Consider the following 13,388-nt stretch of genomic DNA (forward strand, 5'->3'; position numbering starts at 1 on the left):
GCAGGCGGACTCTCAACCGCTGCGCCACCAGGGAAGTCCCTGAAATAGATTATCATTGGAGCAGTTTTATGGTTCGATCTTTACCGTTTTTCTCTTTTTTTTCCTTTGGGAAATGTTTTCAGGCCTTTCCTGAAGTAGCCTATCTTCTTGCTTCCCACTCTCCATCCTCCGTCTGCTTTCCTTTATTTACCGGTCTCTCCCTTTTAGTGCTTGGCTCAGGGTTAGTCTTCATCCTCCAGGACTTATCTTGGGCTTCTGGTTATAAACAGCAGTGTCGTGTGTGTGTGTGTGTGTGTGTGTGTGTGTGTGTGTGTTGTTTCCAGTCCTGACTATCTTCAAATGTCACTTCTGATGACTTCTAGATGGCTTCAACAAGCAGGCTGTCTCATTTCACAGGGCCTGATTCTGATAAGCCCCACGGGGTGCTCACTGGGGGTGTTTGGTGAAGGCGTGCTGATTCTCCTGGTTATGCACTGTGCTCTCACTCCACCAAGCATTTGTGCTGTCATCTCTGTCTGAAATGACCTTGCCTGGCCAATTTCTACTTGTCCTTCAAGTGTCTAATCAAGCATCACTTCCTGATTTTCAGGAAGCCCCCTGGCCATCCAGACTGGGCTAGGGACAGGGTTCTTTCCTAATCAGCTGGTACAGCCATTTATGGAGCCAATCGTTCATGGCTGGAGTCAGTTCTGATTGGTCAATTGCATATCTTGAATCACTATGTTTGGACCTCCTTCTCTGAGTTCTACTGTATCCCATATATATCCCTATTATACTCTATATCACATTGTTGTGTATTCATCTATTTATCTTGCTCTCCTAGTAGATGGTGAGCAACTTGAAAACCAGGACTGTCTTTTAACTCTATTCCTAGTGTTGGGAACAAACTAGGCCTTTGATAAATCTTTGGAGAATGACCTAACCCCTCCACTCAGGGTCTCTTAAGCTCTCTCTGCATGGTCCCCGCTGTCCTCAGGGCTCACATCTATTACAGCACCACTGCTATTTGTTTATGTCTCATTTCGCCTATGACATTGTAAAGTTCCTGGGCTAACCAACTGTGTCTTCATTCACTTTTGTTATCTGGTGCCTAGTCCACCACCTGGCATACAGAGTAGGTGCTAAATAAGTGTAGAAAAATATTTTAAACTAATTTAAAAGTTTCAAAGTGGCAGTGTATTATATACTTTTTTGGGGGGGGTAGGAGTTTATTAATTAATTAATTTATTTTTGCTGTGTTGGGTTTCGTTTCTGTGCGAGGGCTTTCTCTAGTTGTGGCAAGCGGGGGCCCCTCTTCATCGCGGTGCACAGGCCTCTCACTATCGCGGCCTCTCTTGTTGCGGAGCACAGGCTCCAGACGCGCAGGCTCAGTAATACCTTTTTTTTTAATCTACTGAAGTGCCTGGCTAGTTTCATAAAAACTGAACCATGTGATTTTTGTCAACGCTTGGTTTGGATATTCCTTAGATGTCCTCAGATACCAGACTGTTAAGTAGCATGACTAGACTTTTGTTACTCTTGATATTAGGATGAGAACAAACTCTGAGACAGTGAGCACAATCTGGGCATTCTGTGCATCCCATCGTCTTACTTACGTCCTGAAGCGTGTCTTTATTAGGCATCTGGCAGACGGGGCCCAAGCCTCTGGAAGTGAATGGGCTAGAGTTTGTGTCCAAAACTGAAGGTAGGGTTGGCATCAAGTCCACGCAAGTAGAGGGAGAGCAAGAACTGGATTGCATGTAGAGAATCCAGAGGGTGAAGAAGCTAGAGAGACCCCTGAAAGGAGGTGCTGGAAAGACTTCAGAGGCAATGGGATGCAGCAAGGACCTCGCTGCTGCAAACCTACAGTTGGGTCTGTGGGTGGAGAGGGCTTATTTGGGGCAATGGGTGAGCTCTGAAAGAGGCGGAGAAGTTGGACTCTTGGTTTGTGCAGTGGCGAGCTTGAGGGCCACCACAAACACACCATGTGTGTCAGAGGACACAATGTAGACAGAACACCCTGGATGAGTGTACCCTGAATTGGTCTTAGCCAGGTGGCCTTTGGGGCGTGATGTGGTGGAGGAAAGATGGGGTTTTTGCTCTCCTCTGTGTTCTGAGCAGCCCAGACTCAGACAGCAAAAGATCTTCCTCATCCTAGAATGAGGCCAAATCAGCTTAAATAAATATGATTAATAATATGTCAGAAGAGGGCTTCCCTGGTGGCGCAGTGGTTGAGAGTCCGCCTGCCGATGCAGGGGACGCGGGTTCGTGCCCCGGTCCGGGAGGATCCCCCGTGCCGCGGAGCGGCTGGGCCCGTGAGCCATGGCCGCTGGGCCTGCGCGTCCGGAGCCTGTGCTCCGCAACGGGAGAGGCCACAGCAGTGAGAGGCCCGCGTACCGCAAAAAAAAAAAATGTCAGAAGAGCCCAGATAAAGGAGCTCAGACCCAGCCCTGGTTACCCAGGCCATGATTCACACTGGCTCAATGGCTGTGGGCTCACAGTCTGTGCTGGATAAATGAGGGGAGACGGGGATGAAACTCCAGGGAAGAGAAAATGGTAAAACTCGCTTCTACGTTTTTATAATACCAGTCAGGTGGGGCAGGATTAGGTATGGAGAAAACAGACTCGATCCACTTTCCTCTTGGGAAGGAGGCACTTTCTTTCCTAGCCAGCTTACGTCAGAGTAGAAGATGAGGATTTGATAAAACAATGTCTTTATTTCCTATGTATATTTCTTTGTTCCAAAAAGAGCTCTAATGTGTTTTCATGTTGGGTTCAAAGAAAAGATTGTCCTGGAAAATCACAGCTCCTTTGGAAGGACAACTGGGATGTGAAAGCCCTTCTGCTAAACCTTCACCCTGTTAAACTGAGAACTGAATGCTCTGGCTCAGGTGGTTTTTAATTAAAGCAATTTGTATTCAAAGAATGTGCACACACACAGGCTCACACAAAATCAATGAAGTCAAGAGAGGAAACAGAAAAAAACTGATGTAACCTAGAAGTCCTTACAAGGAAGGGCAAAAGAAATTTTTTTGGATTTAATTTCTGTTTAAAGTATTTGCACACATTGCCTTATTTCAGCCAAAATCCTAAATGTGTTGCACACTATTTACTATTCTCCCCCTTCCTTGCTGCCCCCCGCTTACAAAATGAGGCTGAGTTTCATCCTAGATTGGGCAAAGCTTCTTATTTTTCTTACATTTAAACAAGTACACAGTTTGAGTGATTAATAGAGCACGTGGAATAATTCGCTGCCACTCTCCGTCCATCAGCTCAATGGGAGTGAGGTATTAATGAGAATGCCCACTTAAACAAGCTGCACAGTTTTGTCATTTCCATGAGGTTTGCTGGCATTTGAATATAACCCCACATTCTTTTATGAAATACATAAATGTAATCAAATAGTTGCTTTGGTTTTTTTCTGGAGGCAGAAGGAGAAAAATGTCAAACTCTCATTGTTCACTGTTTCTAACAGACCTCTTTTGTATAAATGCTATGACTTTCCAGCACAAAGTTCCAAACTGCAGATAATAGCTTAAAAGGCTATCTGAACCCATTCTGTTATGTAGATGAAAGGAAGTCTTTACAATTAATCTATGGCATCTCTGAATAAAAAAGAAGGGCACTCATCCAACTCATTTCCTTGGGCCAGGGCAGTGAGCAAGCAGAATGAAAATGCCAAATTCTGCTGCTCGAAACCAGAGTTTGACATGGCACAAGGGCAGCCAATTAGCAACCAGATTTTTGCTTTTGACCTGTCACTGTTTGGAAATCTGAAACAGTGTGTTATTATTCAATGTTATCACTAAATTAAAAGTTAATGTAAGGCATCTGACTAAGTAAAGTGTAGCATAAATATTTTAGAACCTGTTACATTGCTGTTTTATAATAAAATATTTTGTGAGATTTACATATTTAAAAGGAGATGAAATAATCCTAATTTAAAAATTAGAAAACTGTTTTAGGAGTTCCCTGGTGGTCCAGTGGTTAGGACTTGGCACTTTCACTGCTGTGGCCCAGGTTCAATCCCTGGTTGGGGAACTAAGATCCCACAAGTTGCCCTGCACGGCCCCCCAAAAAAACAAAACAAGACTGTCTAAACCAAGGGAAGCAAGTGAAAAACTATGTTTGTCAAATTGGAATGAACATACTGGGAAATAAGCATGACACGTCATCCTAGAGAATCGATTTTATTAATAAAATTGTTTATCCAAATTTGTTTATATTACAACAAATACCATATTAAGGAACCAAATGCAAGTAATGGCAAAATAAGAGATTTAAAGAAATTGAGTTAATTATATCAGTTAAAATGGCATCTGCCACTTGGGGCATTCAGGTGAAAAGACTTGGGATCACTCAGTTATAAGAACTAATAAGCATTTAGGGGGATCAGTTACAAAATAATTATGCAGATCAATATTGTTCTATATGCAAGCAATTAATGGAAAATGTAATAAAAATTGAGATCCCATTCACAAGACATACATACACACGAAACATAAAATACATGGGATTAGAAATGTGCTAGACTTATGCTTAGGAAAAAACAGTTTCTTTTTGAGACATGGAAAGGAGGATTTGAATACATGGAGAAACATTTTCTATATTTCTACCACTGAAGACACAATATTAATAAGTCAATCTCCTCAATTAAGCTCTGATTATTAACACATTCCTAATGAAAAATGCCAATGGGATTTTAGGGAGAACTTGACAAAAATGTTCTAATGTTCACCTGAAAAAAAAAAAAAAACATGTAGGAGTATCTAGGAAAATCCTGAAAAAGTAGAATAATGATGTAGGACTTGCCCACGTTTAAAAATATATCATAAACTTTTTTTGATTAGAACAGTATGGTGCTATCATAGGACTAGGTGAATAGGATAGGATTAAATAACATAATTTGGTCATTCTACTAATAAGGTAGACACACTCAGAGGTGAACACGTACCGTTAGAGTTTTTCTCCCCAAAGAGGTGTCTACTGATTTCCAGGCAAACAGATTTCTACTGGGCAAACAGATTTCTACTGGGCATTTCTTAGGTTTATCAACTATGCTGTGAAGCCTGAAGGTAAAAATACTACCATATTACTCATTCTCATTCCCGCACAGTGCCTGTTAATAGCAGCTATTCAATGTTCAATGAATCAGTGAGTGACTGTATGAATTAATGTGCATTGAAATGAATTAATGTGCTTTTGAATAACATTAGGAAGATCCACCAGCTTTATTTAAATCTCCGCTTGAAAGTTACTGACAAAACTCCTTTATAATAGCTAACATTAGAATGAGATTTTCTATTTAATATACAAACCCCAGCTAATTCCTTAATTCAGTGTTTTTCAAATTAACGTACAGACGGCTTTTCATGGAAAAAGTTCTTAGTAGCCCAAGTGATGACTCAAATTACTATTACTTTTAAGTAACATTACTTAAATATAGACACACACAAAACTAGGTATATACCTCTTAGGTTTATGACCCTTAAACAGACATAGCACCAAAAGACATTTATCAATTAAACATCCATATTTATAAAATAAGTAAAATTTAAATGAGCAACAGATGGTATGTTATGGAAACAAAATTGCTGTTGTTGGGTTTAATAACATATGTGTTTAGTTGTTTTACATTTCACTAGTTGACTTGATTCTTTCCATCTTGAATATGATGGATCATTATTTGACGCTTCATTGTGGTCACTGCTGTTATTTTTAGCTTTTATGGTTGGGTTTCTATCCATTGATCCATTATATTGGTTGTCCAATCAATTTAGTACTTTGCCTTGTATACAGTGTGTGTACAGTGTTGTATAATATATGACACTGAGGGTTTAGCGCAGGGTCTCTTGGAGACACAAATGCAGATGCTGAATTCTGGACAGCGTTTGGTTACAAGGTGGTCATCCCAATGGTTCAGAACACTCTTATATTACTTTTCTTAGATCATAGTCTTAAGGAAAACCCCAAATCAAAAAATTCTTTCAGAACTTGTGAATCTCAGTTTGAGAAACATTACCTGAGCTTATTTCAAGTTGTAATTGATTTTTTAAAAAACTATTCCAGGATAACAGAAGGCATTGGGAAACCTTTTGTGATTGTTGTAATGAGATTTTGTGACCATTGATCGATATTTTCAACACCTATCTTGGGCTTGAACCAACTGATTCTCCTTTGGAGACAGGCACTGAGAACCCTATTCTGCAGATGAAGAAACCAAGGCAGCAAACAGCACTCCAGGGGCACAGAGAACGTTGTGGTGAAATTTAGAGGTCAGAGTTGTGCCCAATTGAGAGGAAAAGTGAAGGGTAAACACACAAATTGCTCAGCCTTTGGAGGGCTTTGAAAATCATTTAGGCTGTACCTGTCTCCTTCTGCCTAGGCAGGACTCGTTGGTATCTTGCACCACAATGCACAGAGCCTCATTGAGCACTTGTGCTAAATACACGCTCCCTGTGCCTCACCCCCTGCGTCCTATTCAGCTACAAGGGACTGAGTAAAAGCTAATCACTTATCTGAGACCATGAGAGCTGGCAGTCAGCTTGCAAGGTGTTACAGCTTCTACTTATATGTCTTGTGCTTACCATGGGAGCTACTATTCCTTCCCAAGTACGGGTGTTCCTTCTTCTTGAACAGCTGCCAGGAGCTCAGCAGCTTGGGAGCCCTTCAGATAAATAGCACCTGAGGTTACGTTATCTCAATTGTAGCGTGTATGGGCACAACCCTCAGGTATTTGGGCACAGACTTGCCTTAGTCATAGTGAGACTGGAGAGAATGTTCTTTCAAATCATACCAAGTTATAAACCCCTCCCCAAATATCAGGGGAACATCACCCTAGCCATAGATACTCTTATAACCAAAAGAAATCACCGAAGAACATAGAACACCGGAGAGATTTTGTCAAGTAGATTCCTAATGAGTGATAAATAAGACACCATGTAGTATAAAACAGAGCTTTCCTACACTTGAAACCTTTCTGTGACTTTATTTCTGCCTCATTCTCCCCTCTAAACTGACTACCTTGCTCTGTCTGCTCACTCAAAGCTTCTGCTCCCTTTTAGCTTTGGCTTGCCCATGACATGGCCACAATGGCCTCTTCTTTCCTTTCCTACATCACAACTTTTCACCTTAAGTTACTGTTGCCAACTGGGTCACTGTTTTCCAAAGCAAATTCCCAAGAGTGGGGATCTGATAGGCCCAGCTCATCTTTTCATTCCAGCCTGTGGAATGACTGTGACCCAAGGGTGATCCAACACCCCTGGGTCAGGTGTTCACCCATGTGCAATCATCTGTGCTGGGCATGGGAGGTGGTCATTCAAAGAACACGCAGAGGGCACTTCCCTGGTGGTGCAGTGGTTAAGAATTCGCCTGCCAGTGCAGAGGACACGGGTTCAATCCCTGGTCTGGGAAGATCCCACATGCCATGGAGCAACTAAGCCCGTGTGCCACAACTACTGAGCCCACGCCCTAGAGACCTTGAGCCACAACTACTGAAGCCTGTGCACCCTAGAGCCTGTGTGCTGCAACTACTGAGCCCACGTGCCACAACTACTGAAGCCTGTGTGCCTAGAGCTCATGCTCCGCAACAAGAGAAGCCACCGCGATGAGAAGCCCATGCACCGCAACGAAGAGTAGCCCCCGCTCACCGCAACTAGAGGAAGCCCGCGCACAGCAACGAAGACCCAAAGCAGCCAAAAATATAAATAAAAAAATTAAAAGGCAAACAAAAAAAACCAGCAGAAAAACTAAGAGCACGCAGCGGGGCGTGGCTGATTTGGCACTGTGATTAAAAAACATCTTGGCGGGCTTCCCTGGTGGCGCAGTGGTTGAGAGTCCACCTGCCAATGCAGGGGACACGTGTTCGTACCCCGGTCCGGGAGGATCCCGCATGCCGCGGAGCGGCTGGGCCCGTAGGCCGCGGCCGCTGGGCCTGCGCTTCCGGAGCCTGTGCTCCGCAACGGGAGAGGCCACAACAGTGAGAGGCCTGCGTACCGAAAAACAAAACAAAACAAAACAAAAAAACATCTTGGCACGTCTGGCACGTCTGGCACATCTAAACTGAGTGGGGTTTTTTGTTTTGTTTAGGATATTTTTTAACATCTTTATTGCAGTATAATTGCTTTACAATGTTGTGTTAGTTTCTGCTGTATTAACAAAGTGAATCAGCTATACGTATACATATATCCCCATATCCCCTCCCTCTTGCATGTCCCTCCCACCCTCCCTATCCCACCCCTCTAGGTGGTCACAAAGCACTGAGCTGATCTCCCTGTGCTATGCAGCTGCTTCCCACTAGCTAGCTATTTTACATTTCGTAGTGTATATATGTCCATGCCACTCTCTCTCTTCATCCCAGCTTACCCTTCCCCCTCCCCGTGTCCTCAAGTCCATTCTCTACGTCTGCGTCTTTATTCCTGTCCTGCCCCTAGGTTCTTCAGAACCTTTTTTTTTTTTTTTAAGATTCCATATATATATGTTAGCATACAGTATTTGTTTTTCTCTTTCTGACTTACTTCACTGTATGACAGACTCTAGGTCCATCCACCTCACTACAAATAACTCTAAATTGAGTAGTTTTTATAGAATGGTTTCCCCCATTTGCTGTTAGTTTGATTTCTATTGCCTTTCATGATATTAACAATTTCACTAAAGTCATTATCATGTAAAAATTGAGGGCATATATTCTAACTCGTTTTTCTACCTAATAAATACTGATATTGAATGAGACAGAGTCTAAGAATGAACCCCATGAGACTCTCCTCAGAACATCACAGGTGGACACCGTTCCATTGAACACTACTATCTTCTGAGTTTAATCCGTAAGCCCCAACTCTAACTCGGACCAAAATAAAACCGAAGATAACACTTTTTCCTGATTGATAAAGAGTCACGTAATTAATTGGTTGGGTGTGTGGGTCATGCATACAGGCTTTGGAGCCAGCCCACCTGGAATCAAAATCTGGCTCCACTTCGGATTTACGTAATTTGGGGGACTTATGTGACCCTGCTGCTCCTGACTTCCCTTATGTATAAAATGGGACTACTAAGAATATTAATGATATGGGTTATTGCAAAGATTAAATGAATGAATCAATGAAAATGGGTGCTGGGAACAGTACCTACTACAGAGCAAATATCCCATAAATGTTAGTTATTATTGTTATAATTAGTTCCATAAACTTTGTTGAATTTTAATTGTATAGCTTAAGCTAGTTTCAGGTAGGAGCCTATGAATTTTACAACAACAGTGGTCTTTTTTTTTTTTTGCGGTACGCTGGCCTCTCACTGCTGTGGCCCCTCCCACCGCAGAGCACAGGCTCCGGACGCACAGGCTCAGCGGCCATGGCTCACGGGCCCAGCTGCTCCGCAGCATGTGTGATCTTCCCAGACCGGGGCACGAACCCATGTCCCCTGCACCGGCAGGCGGACCCCCAACCACTGCGCCACCAGGGAAGCCCCACAATGGTCTTAATCAAGAAAATGCAGGTGGACTTCTTGTCACATTCTACCAGTTTATGTGGCCATAATTTTATTATAGAAAGAAATCAGAGTGGTTTGTTATGCAAAGCTTTTTACAGAATCATGCTGGTAAATTTCTTTCATCTTCATATATATTATTTCATGAATTTTCTGTTATGAATATTATCAAATGCCTGGGATCAAATTGAGAGCAATTGCATGATTTTTGTTGTCTTCCAGAATAGTAGATATTTAATTTATACCAATTAAAGTTTCATTAATTTAGTATAAAATATTTTACAAAGCTAATTCTTTGAATCTTGTAGTGACATTGTTCTTTGCATTTTTCTCCCTGTATTGCTTTTGGTTATAGTGACTTGAAGCTGAGAATATATTGGTATGAGAGAGTCTACACTGAAATAGACATGAGTCACTCTCAAATCCAAGTTCATGAACTGTGAAAAGCCTAATAAGCAAAGAAATGTGGTATTGCTCATGTTAATCTTGAGCTTAGCTGAAAAAGTTCTGCTTCAAGGTTCTGTCACACCAGATACACTCGTCTTGCTAAGTATATGTATCAGGTTCACTGCCTCAAAACAGGCAGCCTCTCCTAAACTAGTGGTAAACATTTTGATTAGTGAGAAGTGTTTTCACATCTGCTTATTTCAAGCATAAGTGCTTTTCTCCTTCTCACAGAAAAATTGAGATAAGGCAAATATCATCATCCCCCATTCATTTCCACTTGCGGTTTCAGCTAGTATGTAAATACAAGGCTTGGAGGACCAGAAAATGTCTTAAATTAACACAGTACTTAAACTGCATTGCCCAATGCTAGGGAGTGATGGGAAATTGGCATTCCTCATGGAGCTGTGGTGAATATTCATTTTTCCATCTGGAAACTTAAGCACATGCGATTTAGCAGATTGAAAACTGGTGTGACTTCAGTGCTGTAACTACATAAACTTCACAATCTTGAGAGTGTCATGCACATTAAAAAAATAAATGTGTTGCTGTAAAAGTATACAGATGAGATATAGAATTGAACTGGTTGCTGAAACTAATTAAGTCCACTTTTCAGAGGTAACCTGGGGCGCCGCCATGTTAAGAAAACTCTTGGGTGGGGATTCAGGACCCCACTTTGACCACTGTTATGAGGGGTCAGAGGAACTTGGAGACATTCTTTGCCCATTTTTCCACAGGATTCCAACTGCAACAAGAATTGCCAGGATCTTCTCAGAAATACAGAATATTGAGGAAATGGAAAGAAACTGAGTAACTCAAAGACATATCTTATGCCATAAATAAAATCCTGTCGTTAGAGCTTGGATTGAAACCCTCCCGAGGACTGACAGCTTGTTCCTCTGTTAGAACCACTCTCCTGAAATTAATGGGCTTGGCTTTGTATCTCCAACTGTTCTGCACAAATGAGCCACACTGGGAATCAGTTGGAGTCGCTGAAGCTTAACACAACTCCAGCCATTGTTTACATGGCTCCCATGAAACCCCTATGCCAAACTGATTAGATTTACAGTTCATTCGATAAGCTTGTCTGCTCATGGCACATAAGGCGGTGAACCTTTTCACCAAATGAAACTAGAGCTGGAGAGAGAAAAAACAAAGCCTTTAATGAAGAGGGAGGCTGAGAGACTTTGGTGGGGGATCTTTTGAGTTTCTAGGAAGCCTCCGTTGTGCTGAGGTCCTCCTGCTCAGCGTTGGCACGATACTCTGGGCTTTGTCCTCCTGATTAACAGAAAGTCTTTAGTGCCACCTTCAAATTCGTTGTGATGATGGATATGTGTAATGCTAATGGGAACTAGGGACTATAAAAGACTCTTAAAGATGAAATGGGTCAGGGAGCGGCATATGGATCAGTGGAAGGCATCACCAACCACACAATGACAGAGCTGCTTTTTGTTCTTCCCCTATCCGCATGCTAGAGGCTGGGAGAAAATGTATAAAGCCTACTGTATTTGCTCATGCTTTGGACCTGTTATTGAGTGATTGGGAATTAGCCATGGAGCCATGAAATCATCTCCCCCAAAACTCTTTCTAATCAACTTTTAAGCAAGTATAACTGATCTCATTTGTCCAAGAGCATGACTCAGTAGCTTAGTCAACCACACCCTGGCACTGTGGACTTGCTCCCGCTGAGAAAGATGGCAGCGGATGGGTCAACTGAGTAGAAGCCAATGCTTACCTTCGGAGGAGTCCCACACAGGAACTTTATACTATATCTGTTTTGGTTATCTATCGCTTCATCACAAACGACCCTGAAACTTAGTGGCCTGAAATAACCGTCACTTCATTAATATCTGTGGGTCTGGAATTCAGGTGGGGCTTGGATGGGTGATTCTTCTGCTTCATAAAGTGTCAGCAGGGAGTACTTGGTGGCATCCAGATGGTGGCCGGATAGGTTTGTAGGCTCCAAGATAGCTTCAGTCCCATACATGGCACTTTGGCGCGGACAGCCATAAAGCTGGGCTCGGTCAGCCCCTTCCCTCTCCATGTGGCCTCATGGGTGCTTCACCATGGAAGGTGGACTTCTTACATAGTGGCTCAGGGTCCAAGAATGAGTGTTTCAAGAGTCCCAGGAATGAGCTATAAGGCTCCTTATGCTTTAGCCTGGGGAGTCCCAGAATGTCATATCTGCTGTCTTGACCATTTTTTATTGGTCAGGAAAGTAACTGAGGCCAGTTAAGATTCAAGGGTAAGAGAAGTAGACCCCACCTCCCAACGAGAGGAATGTCAACAAACTCTGTGGCCATCTCAGGTTTGCCTCAAACACTTTCTTGTGACCGTATAGAAAGAATTCAGTATTATAAGTCATTTCTCAAATCCCTTATCCAAAAGTGGGGAAAAAGTAAAGGAAAACTCTTAAGAAACCCTTATGCACACACTGAGTGTGCACTGAATGCTTAATAATATTTAGTAAACCCTGATATGCATTGAGTGCTTAATAACATCAATATTTAGTAACAATTGGGAGATCAGTTCAATGAAATATATGATTGAGAGTAATTGCACAGGTTTCAAGTAGATAACACTTGGCTGACAATTTTACTATCAACCTTGAATAAATCACAGAGAACATTGATGTTTATATAAAACAATATAGTCTGTATGTATTAAACTCTGGGACTCACACATTGGATGCCTTTTCTTATTATTCACCTTGTAGTCTTGTATTGCTACAACCATACTCCTTTACACACTGCCCATGGATTCTATGTAAACTATAATTGTGCCTTGGAACCACATTATATCATCTTTACAGATGCAAACAGAAGCCTATTTCCTGCAGTGTTTTTTCATTGCAATAAAAAAAAAAATCACATCTGTAGTATTGCTTCAAGCTCATAAGCCTCAGCTGTGTCTGCTGGATACTCAATGCATGCTTTCTCTCAGAAGTCTCTTCCTGAGAGGGTCTAGCTGGCCTTAAGCATCCTCCCATGTAGGCATGTGCAGTTGGAATGGGAAGAGGGCAGGGTGCAGAGCTGACCCAGTTATATACTGTTATATACTATTATTTACTGTTGGGTAGATTGGGTGGTGGAGTGGGAGGTTAGGGAAATCTACCACCTGAACCCTTCCTACTTCATGTCACCATGTCTTTTCTTTCTTTGGTGACTAAAGGACAAGATAGACTGAAGGTGATAACATTGTTGGCACTTTGGGACAGTAGACCAAAGAGTGAAACAAATGTGTTTTCCAATTTCAGGAACCTAGCCTTCTTAGGACGTGGCTGCTTTCTTTGTTCAAAGGAGTTCTGGATTTGCAGCCATCATGCCCCCCTCTCCAATCCACCCTCCTCGTCTCCACTCTCCCTCCAATCTCCCCAAAATCCTTTGCTAAGAATTTCCATTCCAGGTTAGGCAGTCCACTTTCACTTTTACTAGCTGTCTTTGAATTGTTGGCAGGATTATAGTATCAGAGACCTTGAGTCCAAA

At 42.2% G+C, this 13,388-nt stretch overlaps 1 non-coding gene across 1 annotated transcript; it reads left to right on the forward strand.

The window, feature by feature from the left end:
• Positions 1–3,948: 3,948 nt before the first annotated feature.
• TRNAE-UUC (transfer RNA glutamic acid (anticodon UUC)) lies at positions 3,949–4,020 on the forward strand. Its single transcript has one exon. It is a non-coding gene; the product is annotated as a tRNA-Glu (tRNA).
• Positions 4,021–13,388: the final 9,368 nt, after the last annotated feature.

The sequence above is a fragment of the Lipotes vexillifer genome, unplaced genomic scaffold, assembly GCF_000442215.2.
Source record: "Lipotes vexillifer unplaced genomic scaffold, Lipotes_vexillifer_v1.1 scaffold1306, whole genome shotgun sequence".
In the NCBI taxonomy this organism is placed as follows: Eukaryota; Metazoa; Chordata; class Mammalia; order Artiodactyla; family Lipotidae; genus Lipotes; species Lipotes vexillifer.